Here is a 15918-nt window from a genome sequence, read left to right as displayed (position 1 = left end):
AGGTTCAGGACTTTCATGAGCCAGTGTCGTCTCCATTTCCTGTGCAAACCAGGGTTGTTCCCAACTGACCAATCAAAAGTGGCCTTTGTGTTGTTATACTTTGGGGGGACATGCTGCAGATTGGTCTGTACCGTTAGTCAATAGGGACGACTCTTTGCTCCGGAAATTAGCAGGTTTCCAGTGTGAGTTGGAAAAGCTCTTCGATCATAGCACACAAGGACATGCCTTGGATGACGAATTGTTATCTCTTTGTCAAGGAAATCAGGATCTTTTGGCTCATCTAGTAACTTTAATCATCTGGTAGCCGAAACAAACTGGCCCGAAGAAAAACGTACAACTCTATTTTCCCGAGGTCTACGAGGGAAGCTCAAAGACGTCCTGGCACAAGTAGTGAACCCACCTGATGTGTGCGCTGAATACATTGACCTAGCAATTCAGCTTGATCACCGTTTACAAACCCGAAAGGCCGACCGCTCACGCTCTGAGAGCAGGGCGTTCTACATGCGGCCCAAAGAGACGCCGGTTCGCCAGCCCGTGGAAGCACATCCTGAACCCATGCAATTGGAGGTCCGCTCACCAAGGCAGAACGAGACAGAAGGCGGCAGGAGCAGTTATGCTTGTACTGTGGACAATCCGGCCATTTTCTTCGTAATTGCCTGGCAAAACCCCCTCGAAAGACTGTTGGAGCTATGGACGGAGCAAAGGAAGCAACCAAGGCGGAAAACTCCAACGCCCGACAAACATAGAGGTCGGTTTGTCGAGTGCAACTAAGAATCCCTCGACCTCCCACTTTACCATCCCGGTGACCATCGTGGACCAACGCCAGCCCTCCAGGTTACACGCACTTAAAGCATTTGTGGATAGCGGAGCCATTGGGAATTATTTGGACCTGGAGACAGCAAACAAAATTGGTTTACCAGTCTGTGCAAAGGAAGTCGTAGACAATGTAACCGCTGTCGACGGAACTCAGCTACTATCAGGCCCGGTTACCCGTTGTACTGCAAAGGTCATTATGCTCTGTCAAGATGGACATAAGGAATAAATCTCATTTGATCTGATTTCGGCCCCACAATTCCAGATGATCCTTGGCATACCTTGGCTCGAGAAACACAACCCGCTCATAGATTGGCGTAGTAGGTCGTTTACCTTTCACAGGGACTGCAGACACTGTTATGTCACAGGTCAGGCACCAGAACATCCAATATCTGCATTTCAGAAGGTTTTCTCAGTATTGTGAATACTAGGGGCCTTACCCAAAGAATACCAGGACTTTCAGGACGTATTCGCCAAAGAACAAGCCAATACACTGCCCCCGCATTGTTCTAATGACTACCAGATAGACCTGGTAGCGGGGGCAAAGGTCCCATGCAGCCGCATATATGCCCTGACGGAAGGGGAAAACACCCATCTAAAGACCTACTTGGACCAGTATCTCGCAAATGGTTTTATCCACCCTTCCAAATCTCCCGCGGCTTCTCCCCTCTTCTTTGTCCCAAAGAAGGAGGGGGACCTAAGAACGTGCATCGATTATCACAGTAAAGAACCGGTACCCGTTACCGCTAATACCTGTATTGCTTGACCAAGTACGACAAGCGCAAGTGTTTACGGAGCTGGATCTGCAAGGGGCGTATCACCTGGTGCGCGTAAAGGAGGGTGATGAATGGAAGACCGTGTTCCGCACCAGGTACGGCCTCTATGAGTATCAGGTAATGCCGTCCGGGCTATGTAATGTGCCGGCGGCATTCCAACACTTCATGAATGATGTCCTGCGAGAACTGTTAGACGTATGTGCCGTAGTGTACATAGATGACATCCTGATTTACTCGGCTTCCGTACAAGAACATGTAGCACATGTGCGGGCAGTTCTCCACAAGTTGCGCGAAAACCACCTATATGCCAAGCTTGAAAAATGCTCCTTCCATGTCACCGAAGTCGAGTTTCTAGGATTCGTGTTGTCACCACAAGGGATCCAAATGGACAATAGAAAAGTAGAGGCGATCCTCACTTGGCCATCAGCCTCATCTCTAAAGGGAGTGCAGAGCTTTCTTGGTTTTGCGAACTTCTACCGACGTTTTATACCAGGATTTTCAGACATGGTGCATACTATTACTACCCTTCTACGCAAGCACCGAAGATTTGAATGGACTCCCGCGGCTGAAGAGGCATTCCGTGCTCTAAAGAGCAGGTTTATGTCAACCCCCGTACTACAACATCCACAACCAGACCTCCCTTACATCGTTGAAACCGACGCTTCAAGTGTAGCCATGGGAGCGGTCTTATCCCAACGGAATCCCGACACAGGTCATCTTCACCCCGTGGCTTTCTGGTTGAAGAAGTTTTCTCCAGCCAAACTGAATTACACAGTCACGGATAAGGAACTGCTTGTGATTAAGGAGGCCCTCAAGGATTGGAGGCATTATTTACTCGGAGCCAAGCATACCATCACCATAATAACAGATCATCGAAATCTCCAGTACTTGCGCTCGGCTAAAGCACAATCATCCCAACAGCTTCGCTGGGCTCTGTTCCTATCAGAATAGGATTTTGTGATCACTTACCGGCACGGAGTAAAAAATGGGAAGGCAGATGCTTTATCACGCATTGGCAAAGGGGAACAAGCTTACATCCTTCCTGATTCGGTGGACATCATCCCCGGTGACAAAATCCTGGGTGTGTGTGGAGATGATTCTTCATGGGGGGCATTCAAGCAGAAGGTAAAGGATAGTCTGTCCGTCAGAGAATTACGAACATGGGAAAACAAGGGAGTTAACTTTTCCATCAAGAACGGCCTACCGTATTACCGAGATCGTCTTTACCTTCCAACGCGTACCTGGCAGGAAGAAATACTCACTAACTACCATAAATTACTAATTGAAGGGCACCCAGGAGTGGCAAAGACTGCTGAAAAGGTTGAAAGATCCTACTGGTGGCCAACTTGGCGACAAGACACCCACGACTTTGTCATCTCATGTGGAACATGTGCTCAAAACAAGGCCTCAAGACAAAGGCCCGCTGGCTTATTACAACCACTGGCGATACCACCCACACCCTGGCACACCGTCTCTATGGACTTTGTCACAGACCTACCTCCCAGTTCGGGATTTAACACCATCCGTGTGGTGGTAAATTTGTTCACCAAGATGGCCCATTTCATCGCTTTAAAAAGCATTCCATCTGCTCAGGCCCTGGCTCGGGTATTTCTCAATAACATAGTGAAGTTACATGGGTTTCCGTCCATATTAGTCTCCGACAGGGGAAGCCAATTTGTGTCACGATTCTGGAAGCATTGTTGCTCGTTGGCCGGAATAGATAATCCGGTTGTCCACCAGTCACCATCCGCAAACAGACAGGCAAAGTGAGTGCACAAATCAAACTCTGGAACAATACCTCCGTTGTTTATTACATCAGACAGAATACTCTTGGGAGGAAATCCTGTGGATAGCTGAATACGCATACAATAATTCAGTACACACCTCCACACACATGACGCCATTTTACACTCTTTACTGCCGCAACCCAAGAACTTCGACATATGACCCGCCAAAAGCCATCGAGATGCCAGCCATTAAGACCTTACACGAAAACATCTGACAAGCAACCAAAGATGCAGTTGAACATCTCGAGGCAGCAAAGGCTACACAAAAAAGGTATGCTGATCGGCACCGGCGAGAGGTCCCAAATTACCAAGCAGGAGATTCGGTATGGCTTGCATCTAAATATATAGCATTAAAAGGACCCAGAAAATTCCAACCCAAGTTCGTAGGCCCGTTCACAATAGAAAGCGTAGTTACTCCTGTTGCCATGAAGTTGACTCTACCACCACAAATGCACATACACCTGGTTTTTCATGTTTGCTTGTTGAAACCTGTACACCCTGGTACTAGAGCACTAACTCCACCAGCCCCTATAGAAATCAAGGGGGAGGAACCAGAGTACGAGGTAAAGCAAATACTGGATTCCAAGATAGTACAAAACACCCTGTATTACTTAGTGGATTGGAAGGGATATGGGCCCCAAGATAGGTCATGGGAGCCAAGTGAGAACATTCATGCCCCTCGGTTACTACTCAAATACCATCAGAACAATCCCACCAAGCCTGGTACAGGAAGCACACCTTTGAGAGGGGCCTTGAGGGGGAAGACTGTCATGTCACCTTCATATTCAATTCGTGGCAAGAGGGGAAAACAGACAGGAGCACTGTGGGTGAAAGCATGGCGAGCTAGGATGGGGTTAGTATCCATTTCCTCCATTGGTACTCCCTACTCCCATAGAATAACATGAGACTTCCTGTTTCCACTAGTATGGATCCTTTTTGTGCCAACCCGGAACTAAGTTGAACACTCTAGTCTTTGGGTGTGGCTCTCTATAAAAGCCACACCCAATGAGCAACCCATGCTTCGTATGCTTTCTGTAGCTTTGAGCACACGCTTACCTGGTTCCTGAGACTTCTACAGCTTTCTTCAGCCCTTGTGACCGGCAGATCAGTCTTCTTCACTGCGATCACCTCTCCTGAAAAGAGAAGAACAGAGACCTAAGCTGACAAGCGGTTTTCTACTCACCTTTTTTCAGCGGCCCGCCAGAGTTTTCGTGACTCCTTTTCCACTTGCGGACCGACAAGTCACTCCCGCTCATCTTCTCTGCAAGCTCTTCCGGATTTTCCGTCCCCGAGTGACTCCGGCAACTTGCAGAGAGAAAAAAACAAAGGAAAAGCAGGTTAGGACTTAAAGACACTTTGTTGACAAAGACCTTCATAGACAATACGAACCTGAACTTTTTCACACACGCTAACCCAGTGAAGCAACTGTGATTCCAAGTACATATAGCACTTACCTTATTCCGAAAAGTACTCCTTTTATGCACATCTGCTTTTCACGTAGTACGAAGGCTCCAATGAGGTAACTGGCCTTGGGACACTCTTTAGAAGCTCCAGAACTCCACTATCCGAAATAAACGGTGAAGTTCACATCGCCGAACCAGCGCAGCAACCAGCGAAACCAGCACCAAGTCAGCGCAACAGCCTGCTGGTCCTGCACTGTAGCGCCCCTGCAGAGGCAGGACGCCATCCCAAACTAAGAGGTGAGACCCCAGACACTATATTGCAGCACACAGAGGGGAGAGGGGGTTCCCTGGGTTTGGGTAGCACCACTCACTAACCCAGCATTCTCCTTCCAGGTTAAACTCCCAGTATTCCGGGTGAGAAGAGAGCAGGGCTGAGGTCGGCAAACTCCATCGCTCCTGCGGAGATTCAGGTGAGCGTGACAGAAAGAGCTGGCAAAAAGAAAACAGTCACAATGTAAAACTTAATTTCAAGTAACCACATTTGTTCTCTTTTAACAGAACCTGCTGAATTGCAAAGCTGTACACCAGAAGCGGCATCTTTTGCACAGGAACATATGGCCACCGAAACGGAACTGAACACTGGGCATATCAAAGTTTACCGCCTGGATGCCAAAATCGAGCAGTTGCTCCTCCAATTTGCTGCCTTGAGAGCATTTGTTGAAGACCATATAAGGTGCAAAATAAGATATCACTGCCTGCACATGTCCGCCTTCCCCAATTCCCAGCCCCCCCTCCCTGCAAAATCAGTGGCAGGAAAGCCGCTTGGAAGAGAGCTCAATCCCTTCTTCCCCTCAGCAGCAGCTTCTTGAAATGGAAATATCCCCAATATATGTATGTGTTTCTTGTCCCCCTTCCCTTTCCGAATAGTCGTTATGAATGTGGGCTAATAAATATTGCAATGTTAATTTGTACAGATTGTGTATGTCCTTCTTTTCCGTTTAACAAGGCCTTTGTAAGTCAGAACGGCACAGCAGTAGTGGGGATGAATACAAGTGAGAAAATGGAGGAGGCGGACGACCGCTGTACATGGCTGCCCTATGCACAATCACAATACAATCATCCATAGGACGCCAGTACGGGCCGCATGTTTGCATGCACACATCCATCTGGAAATAGTAACAGCAGCATCCGTTTATCTGTTGCACAATTGTGCACATAAGTATATCGTGCTGTGACGCCTGGTAACACTTTCCCTGGTGAACATAACCGAATAAACGTGTAGTATAGTCATAGTAGCTGGAAGCGTACACTCTCTTTCTGCGCATATTTTTCCACTTAATCATCCCACCTACTCTAGAGTGCTCATAGCTAGCATAGGTAGAAATGAGCAATGTATGTGAACCATATGTTTAAGTAGGCCGGGGTTGGGAAACGTATCAGTAGTACAACTATGCACGTGCAACAAAGTATAACGTGTAATATACGTTCGACAGACAAGCTTGCAAATAGCGAACAATGGCGACATTACCATAGTAATGTAGCAACATTGCGTGTTGTCCCTTATTTGGCAGACGCAAGCCAGATCCGTACATATCTAAAGAGAACATTTCTCTGCAATGTACGGAGTGTTACAGTAATAGTGCACCCTTACAGCGATCCTCCACTCTTCCTTCTACATGTAGATATTGTAGGGAATGAGTTAATGGCACTTTGCGATGTCACATGCTCCACATGATCCCTATAAAAAACACACCTTACAATTGCTCTGTTTGGCTTTCTATACAAGTGCACCGGTGTGCAGTGCTTGGGGCAGAAATAACTTCCTCACCAAATCTGTGCCTGCAAACAACTTCTCCACGTAATGGCCACCAGAGCTTCTGCTACTAACTCTGACTTGGAAGCACCCACACCGTCACTACCAACACCTTCATCTAAAAGTCCTCAGCAAATGGACAAGTGTCCTAATAGGGAGGGACATCGAAAAGGTAAAGTAGAAGGAATCCCCATTGCCTACAGCCAGCGGCAAGCCTGGGTGTGGAAACTGTTTAGGACCGTTGGAAATGTGCCTAAATCTCATGCTAACCAGGAGCAGTGCACTGAGTGCAACACAGTACTTAGTCGTGGGAAACCTGGCTTGTACAGCTATGGCACCAGTTCCATGCGGCGGCACCTTAAAGTGCACCACCAGGCAGCTATTTGGAGAGTTGTCCCCTTCCAAGCAGGCAGTATGTTATTGTCCACTACAGCATCCCTCGCATCTGCTCCTACCACCACTAGAGACACTCCAGTGGGCCACCGCGTCCCACAAGCAACCTTGGAGAACATACACAATACAACAGACCCCTACCTTTCAAAGGTCTCTGTATTGTGCATATACTGCGACGCGGTACTGTGTAGGGGAGAACATTGTCAAAGTGATTTTGAGTCAGCAGTCCGGGACCATGGCATACACTGCTCCCTACCCAAGTAAGGTGCACCTTACATCTTCTACTCTCCACATACCATTTCTTATCCCTGTGGTTGGTACGCTTTGTGAAATCTCCCACTGCTGTCTTTTCTCACGTCTGTTATAACAACAGGAAATATACTACACAGTCACAAAGCGGGGCGAACAAAAAGGCTCTTTTCAGAGCCACCTTCCAGTGTTCAAGAATAGAACTTCAAATGAAGCATGCAGGTGGTGACGCAGCCTATAAGTGCCTATATGTACAGAGATAGCAACAATTAGCGGCGTGACGCCGTCAAAAGCATTGTGCGCATTTCCCCCAAAAAAGTAGTGGTTCTGAAAAGAGCCTTTTTGGTCGTATTTGTATTTTAAACGTTGCATTTGGGGAAGGACCACTGAGAAATGCATACTACACTTGCAGGAAGCACTGTACGGCATTTTGGATATTACACAGACAGATCTCATTGCCAGCATCAGTCAGATGAACTCCATCTGGACGAAAAAAAGTCCTACTATGAAAGGTTATGTTTTCATTGTGGAAGGAGAATATGCCAACGTCGCGGAGAAAAGCGCACGCAGCCTTGTTCACATTGTGCCGTGCATTCTCCATTTGTGGACCACAGAAGGAAGAACACAGCCACTTCTGCCTCGGAGCAATGCGAGAAAAGATTGTGTGAATTTGGAAACACATTTTTATTAGTTGACAAAATGTCTCCTTCATTGCAAACTGAAGGGAAATGCCGGTAACATGCCCTAAACTGTTCCCTCCACAATGAACAAGAATAATATCTGGATGAGGAAGCGTCACCAAACTAGCACACAAAGGACCCACATGGACCCACCTCATTCCACGTATCCATACCAGTGCACAGCAACATTATAGAAACCAAGGTTGGCACAAAGCTCTGCGTAAAGTTGTACCCAATGTATCCACGAGTCGGCCAACAGCCATATAGTCCGCCTACTTAATGGCACACCTGTCCCGTAGCCATGTGTACTCCTATTGGCAAAGAAACGTTATGCCACAATCTGTTCCTACACACCACACTCAAAACTTCATATTGACCAATCGCAACTCCTGCATAGTCCCATTTCCATTGCAGCCACCCTCACAATTCCCGGATGTAGCATGTGCGCTCCCCCAAAAGGCGCGGCTTTCTTCAACAAATTGCCCTGTGTACCGGGCTACACAAACACATTGGAAGCATAATGGAAAATCCGCATCTTCGTAGAAGTTATGCAAAGTGCTTATTTCAAATTTTGCTAAAGGGACGTGTTAAGAAACACCTTCTTATGTGATCCTTGTTATGGGTTGCTCTCGGATTGTCCTCCGCATATTACTACATGTGTGTCTGCAGCGCACATAGTATGTATTGCAACAGATTACTAATTGCAATACAGGAAAATAAAATTCACTGCCACTAACAAACGTCACACTACAAGCACTAACGTTATCATGCCCACAAAAACAACATCCTACCATGCAACACAAAAGCATACATACACGTGAATCGCTCATCCGTAGTCCCATTTCCATACCGAGCACGCAACGAAGAACACCATTTAGCACGTTCGATTTCACCCAATATCGCGAGGGCCACAGCCCAGTAGAGCACGGCCAGTCCTTCTTCCCTTTCAAGTAGTCTTTCAGCAGCACTCCCTGATTGGCTACTGTTAAACTACTACATACGCATAAACCAATTACGACCAAGAAGCGTGCATTTAATTGTATCACATCTAATGAACAGTGCGTAACAGCCGTTACTGACCCAGAGGTGACATCTTCTAAATGAAACACACATCCACAATAAATTACGGGTGAACGATCTATGCGTTCTGCACCCACAAACATCAGCATCACTACCCATCAGCACAGCCAGTAGGTATGACTATTTTTCCTACAGTACAGTGCCAACTTGAACATACAGCCTAGAAGACACCTAATCTCAGCAATCAATAAAGTAAGTACAATCGCAGCATACACTTGTATGTCTTACTAAACCAGGGCACTAATATTTTACTTTAGCATATACATGTGTGCCCATCCAGCAGTATGTACTTCATTGTTACTAATCACACCTCTACAACGGCTAAGTGTTTCTTATTTCGCCAGCATTACAATAATACCCACATACTAACATACGTGGTAATTCATGTCATAAATGTGTGCCGAAAATGAGGGCGCAAGCATGAAAAACGCAACACACGCGTGTGAAATGCGCACAAGTGCCCGTTTCCCAATTCATGGAACACATTGCGCGTGGCTTACCCTCGACCTATTTATTTAATTCTATTGATTATGAATATAAAAATTATGTCTGTTTGACGGGTACCAGTCATGAATTCCTTCTCCCCACAGGTTTTTAGCATGATTCTTTTGTCTTTTAAGCTTTTAGATGTATGTCACGGTATGTTGAGTTGGGTTTGAATGAGTGCACTATGAATGGCAAGTATGTGTGACAATGTTTTAGCCGACTTTAGGCATACGGTTGCTGCTGTTTTGCTGTATTAAAGTGATCAGTGTTTAATTATTTGTGATTGACTCACCATTGTTTAAATTGTTGGTATCACTTTCAATACATTTTGAAACACATTTTTTCAAATTGATTTGTTTCTCTGGACAATCTTTTTCTGTTGTTCTATGCAATTGTAATTCTCTGGTTAAGTAGGCCGGGGTTGGGAAACGTATCAGTAGTACAACTATGCATGTGCAACAAAGTGTAACGTGTAATATACGTTCGACAGACAAGCTTGCAAATAGCGAACAATGGCGACATCACCATAGTAATGTAGCAACATTGCGTGTTGTCCCTTATTTGACATACACAAGCCAGATCCGTACACATCAAAAGAGAACATTTCTCTGCAATGTACGGAGTGTTACAGTAATAGTGCACCCTTACAGCGATCCTCCACTCTTCCTTCTACATGTAGATATTGTAGGGAATGAGTTAATGGCACTTTGCGATGTCACATGCTCCACATGATCCCTATAAAAAACACACCTTACAATTGCTCTGTTTGGCTTTCTATACAAGTGCACCGGTGTGCAGTGCTTGGGGCAGAAATAACTTCCTCACCAAATCTATGCCTGCAAACAACTTCTCCACGTAATGGCCACCAGAGCTTCTGCTACTAACTCTGCTAGTGCACAAAGCTCTGAGTAAAGTTGTACCCAATGTATCCACGAGTCGGCCAACAGCAATATAGTCCGGCTACTTAATGGCACACCCGTCCCATAGCCATCTGTACTCCTATTGGCAAAGAAACGTTATGCCACAATCTGTTCCTACACACCACACCCACAAATTCATATTGACCAATCACAACTCCTGCATAGTGCCAATTCCATTGCAGCCACCCTCACAATTCCCGGATGTAGCATGTGCGCCCCCCCAAAAGTCGCAGCTTTCTTCAACATGTTGCCCTGTGTACGGGGCTACACAAACACATTGGAAGCATAATGGAAAATCAGCATCTTCGTAGAAGTTATGCAAAGTGTTTATTTCAAATTTTGCTAAAGGGACGTGTTAAGAAACACCTTCTTATATGATCCTTGTTATGGGTTGCTCTCGGATTGACCTCTGCATATTACTACATGTGTGTCTGCAGCGTACATAGTATGTATTGCAACAGATTACTAATTGCAATACAGGAAAATAAAATTCACTGCCACTAACAAACGTCACACTACAAGCACTAACGTTATCATGCCCACAAAAACAACATCCTACCATGCAACACAAAAGCATACATAAACGTGAATCTCTCAACCGTAGTCCCATTTCCATACCAAGCACGTTACGAAGAACACCATTTAGCACGTTCGATTTCACCCAATACCGCGAGGGCCACAGCCCAGTAGAGCACGGCCAGTCCTTCTTCCCTTTCAAGTCATCTTTCAGCAGCACTCCCTGATTGGCTACTGTTAAACTATTACATACGCATAAACCAATTACGACCAAGAAGAGTGCATTTAATTGTATCACATCTAATGAACAGTGCGTAACAGCCGTTACTGACCCAGAGGTGACATATCTTCTAAATGAAACACACATCCACAATAAATTACGGGTGAACGATCTATGCGTTCTGCACCCACAAACATCAGCATCACTACCCATCAGCACAGCCAGTAGGTATGACTATTTTTCCTACAGTACAGTGCCAACTTGAACATACAGCCTAGAAGACACCTAATCTCAGCAATCAATAAAGTAAGTACAATAGCAGCATACTCTTGTATGTCTTACTAAACCAGGGCACTAATATTTTACTTTAGCACATACATGTGTGCCCATCCAGCAGTATGTACTTCATTGTTACTAATCACACCTCTACAAGTGCTAAGTGTTTCTTATTTCGCTAGCATTACAATTATACCCACATACTAACATACGTGGTAATTCATGGAATAAATGTGTGACGAAAATGAGGGCGCAAACATGAAAAACGCAGCACACACGTGGGAAATGCGCACAAGTGCCCGTTTCCCAATTCATGGAACACATTGCGCGTGGCTTACCCTCGACCTATTTATTAATTAATTCTATTGATTATGAATATAAAAATTATGTCTGTTTGACGGGGACCAGTCATGAATTCCTTCTCCCCACAGGTTTTTAGCATGATTCGTTTGTCTTTTAAGCTTTTGGATGTATGTCACGGTATGTTGAGTTGGGTTTGAATGAGTGCACTATGAATGGCAAGTATTTGCTGTATTAAAGTGATCAGTGTTTAATTATTTGTGATTGACTTACCATTGTTTAAATCGTTGGTATCACTTTCAATAAATTTTGAAACACATTTTTTCAAATTGATTTGTTTCTCTGGACAATCTTTTTCTGTTGTTCTATGCAATTGTAATACTCTGGTCCAGAGGCTACAGTTTCCCTGCCCTTTTCAGATTTTTTGTACCCTCGACCTGCGCCAAATCCGCATGGCTTCCACACATCATTGCGACATCACGGAAGCCCTACGAGAGACCCCGGGAGAAGGCGCATACACCGTCCAGCGCACACACCTAAAAAGGGAGCGGAACACGCGGAATGGGGAACAACACGTGAAAATGTGGCCGTCACTGGGCAAGTACCACTGCGAAATCCTCGCAACGCCCACACGTGCGCTAACAGCACGTATTCATGGAATCCAACAGGGCAAACCCGAGCGCGCCAAAAATCGCGCAAAGCTGGTAACACATGCGCCACGCGAAAGCTGGCGTAAGCACCCCCGCGCAGCATAAACAACCATATACAGCTACGATGAATGTACCAGTTCTCGCAGCAGTGATTTTGGGACACCGCAGGAGGAGGAGGATAGCCCGGCCCCACATATTTCTACCCAGGACCAGCCTTTTTGGGATGCCTGATGACTAGGTCTATGGCAGGTACAGGTTTCCACCTCATATCATCCTAGACCTGGTCACTAAGTGAGAGGATGCCCTCACATCACCCACCCTGTGCTCCCAAGCACTGCGCCCCTTGGAAAAGGTGCGCAGTGTCCTGCTTTTTTTGGGCACTGGGTCATTTCAGCGGACAACTGCCATAGTTGGGGGCATCTCACAGCCCACGCAGTCAGGCTGCCTACACCAGGTGTTGGAAATCATGACTGCATGCCCCTCTGTCTACAGGAACATATACATGCCCAGAACACCCGCAGAAAGGCAGGCTGTGGTCCAGGACTTTTACTGGGTGGCACACTTCACCAAAGTGCCATTGATTGCACACATGTAGCCATATGTCCACCTAGGGCCACTGAGCACATCCATCTCAACTGCAAGCACTGGCATTCCATCAACGTGCAGGTTGTATGCGATGCCAAGGGAATCATCACTGCTGTCTATGCAAACTATCCAGGGTCCACCCATGACAGTTTCATATTTAGAATGTCAGATCTAAACCGGGACCTGGAAGCTGGGAGGCATGGCAACACATGGCTCATTGGTGAGTACAAATGCCTGTGCACATGCATGCATGTCACACACAGACAAATAGACAAACCCAACTAATGACAACCATTCTCAACTCTCCAGGGGACAGTGCCTACCCTTTGAGCACCTACGTGATGATGCCAATACGGTCCCCCACCACACCACCCCAGGTAAGATGCAACGCAGCCCATATTGCAACCAGGGGCATAGTGGAGTGCACATTTGGAGTGCTCAAGTTATGTTTCCACTCATTGACTGCTCTGGTGGACAGCTAATATATGCACCCCCAGTAGTGTGCAGGATCATTGTGGCAGCATGTGTCCTGCACAACGTTGCAACACTGCGGGGCGTACCGGTGGATATAGTAGTGCCCCCACATCCCCAACCACACGCACTGCCGCTGCACATGGGAGGGCAAAGGGCACGTGGTAAGGCAGCTCGTACCCAGCTTGTGACTACATTTTTCACCTATACTCCCACCCTTGCGGAGTGCACACAGGCATGGCACATTCCAGGTGACAATCGATGATGACAAATGGATAGTCAACTGTCACAACCTTACTACCCTGAGAATGTGTCCTTGGAAGTGCTACATTGTGTGCATCCCGAGCTACTTAAACAAAAACAATCATGTGTTAGCAAAAGGCACACATGCAAGGTGCATGATCCACCGCCCCCATGCAAAACCGCACATGCAAATCCTGGTATGTCACCTAAACACTCCCAAACCCCATGTCACCCGCCCGACACACCATGCCATGGCATGCAATGTGAAAAATCCTAAATAAATGCACAACACATGACACAACTGTCACAAAGTACCCTGTAAAAAATGCAAATAGGCCAGAGACAATTCCCTCTGACACAGAATCTGACAAAATGACTGACCAAAAATGTACCGACGTAAATGCATGCCACCAAAGGTTCAAACACCCAAAGTCTGAATCTTTGGTGGCATGGATTTCAGGTAATTGAAAAATCAAAAAAACACAATGCGGGTGCTGCGGGGTTGTCCCCCACCACACCCCGCTCACTACACTACACAGTATAGTGAGGGAGGGTTGCAGGGTGGAACCCCCTGCACCTGCCCAAAAAAATTAAATAATAAGGAGTCTGCTGCGCCGGTTCCCGATCACAGAAGTGAAAGGGAACAGGTGCTGCAAGGACACAGCATGTCTCAGAAGGTAAGTAGGGTGTGCATGGGGGTATGTTGGGGTGGTGTTGGGGGTGTGTTGTGTGTATTGTGGGTGCGGGTGGTGGTGTGGGATTGTAGGGGTATTCAATGCATGTTTCCATGGGGAATGTACGAACCTTCAGTGTTGGGTACATTTCTCATTATAACTTCTCTGTTGCAGACTTCTCAGCGACGCAAAAATCACGATCCCCTGACACATCAAAAGCAAACCCAACACAGGACTATCTATTCACCAGCATTACATATCATGAACACAGGACCCAACAGGGACATTGTTAGACAGTGACCAATCACTGTAGCACAAGTCTCAATGTGACATTGCCACCACACGGCCACCTTCCATCTTGAGTGTGTCTCAGACAGCTAAAGGGGGCATGGTACTGCATACAGCATGAAGAGCATCAACAATGTAGACATGCAAGGCAATACATGAATAAGAAACATGCACATTTAACAATATACAAACCACAATTCAGGCCAACCATGCCCTGGAGAAACCATCATGAATCCCCACTAGGGGTGTATACACAGGTTGGACTTCAGACTGGCCACAGATATGACGGAAGCCCAATGCCTCTGTGTAAGTTACTGTCACACGGTGCCATCCTTGCAAGCCCATGGAAGGAGGAAGCAGTAGTGGAATATGTGTCCGGATCCCAAGCCACAAACACCAACACGAGACAAGCCTGTATGGGCCCAGCCGGAACACACAGTGGATGCCTTTGGCTGACACACAAAGCAACACACTGTTACATGAATGCACAATAGACATAAAAAGGAAAAAAATAAAATAAATTGCCATGGTCGACCAAGTTGGGGGGGGGCACCCAGGAGGAAGGAGTTGCCGGGTACACCTCAACACCCAATTGCTTTGATGTTGAGATTAAAAAATAAAATCCTCTATGGGCTCATGGTCTGCACGGCTAGGCTATAGTGAGAAAATGTCATCGCTGTTGTCACCCTCTGGTTGAGTATCAGGAGGTGTGCGTGGTAAGGGTGCCTGCCCACGCATAGCCCCGGCATTCCCCTACATGGCAGCAAGCATGTGGGTCTGGTAAGCCTGGTTCTGCAGGATGGTGGCATGGTGGTCCCCATGCAGCACCTCACGTGTAGCACAGTGTTCCTCCTGCAAGGTCTCTCGTGTAGCACAGAGTTCTGCCTGCAAGTCCTCACGTGACAGACGGACCTCCTCATGACTTGCATTGAGTTCAGCCGAGATGGTGTGTTCCAGCTGCTCCATCCACTGTCCCGCCCGTGTAGCCAGATTAGTTCTAAGGGAGATGTTCTCTTCCCTTAGGGCTTCCCTGTGGGCCTCTGCCTCAGCAGCAATGGCTGAGCGCAGAGCCTCCAGTTCAGCCCGTCAGTCCCTGTTGGCGGCCAATGTGTCCAGCCTGTGCGAGCGGCACTTGGACCGTGTTGCCTGATGCTGGAGCTCCACCTGCCTTTTAGGAGGGAGAATGAAATTGGCCTCACGTTCCACGCCCTAAGCCATCATCTCACATGATGCCCCCTGTTGCTGTGCAATAGCATACATGGAATTCTCCCACACAGTGTTCTCAGCTGATGCAC

This window comes from Ambystoma mexicanum, chromosome 1p (genome assembly GCF_040938575.1).
Source record: "Ambystoma mexicanum isolate Mex_15411 chromosome 1p, UKY_AmexF1_1, whole genome shotgun sequence".
Lineage (NCBI taxonomy): Eukaryota > Metazoa > Chordata > Amphibia > Caudata > Ambystomatidae > Ambystoma > Ambystoma mexicanum.
Note: the sequence above shows the minus strand (reverse complement) of the source record.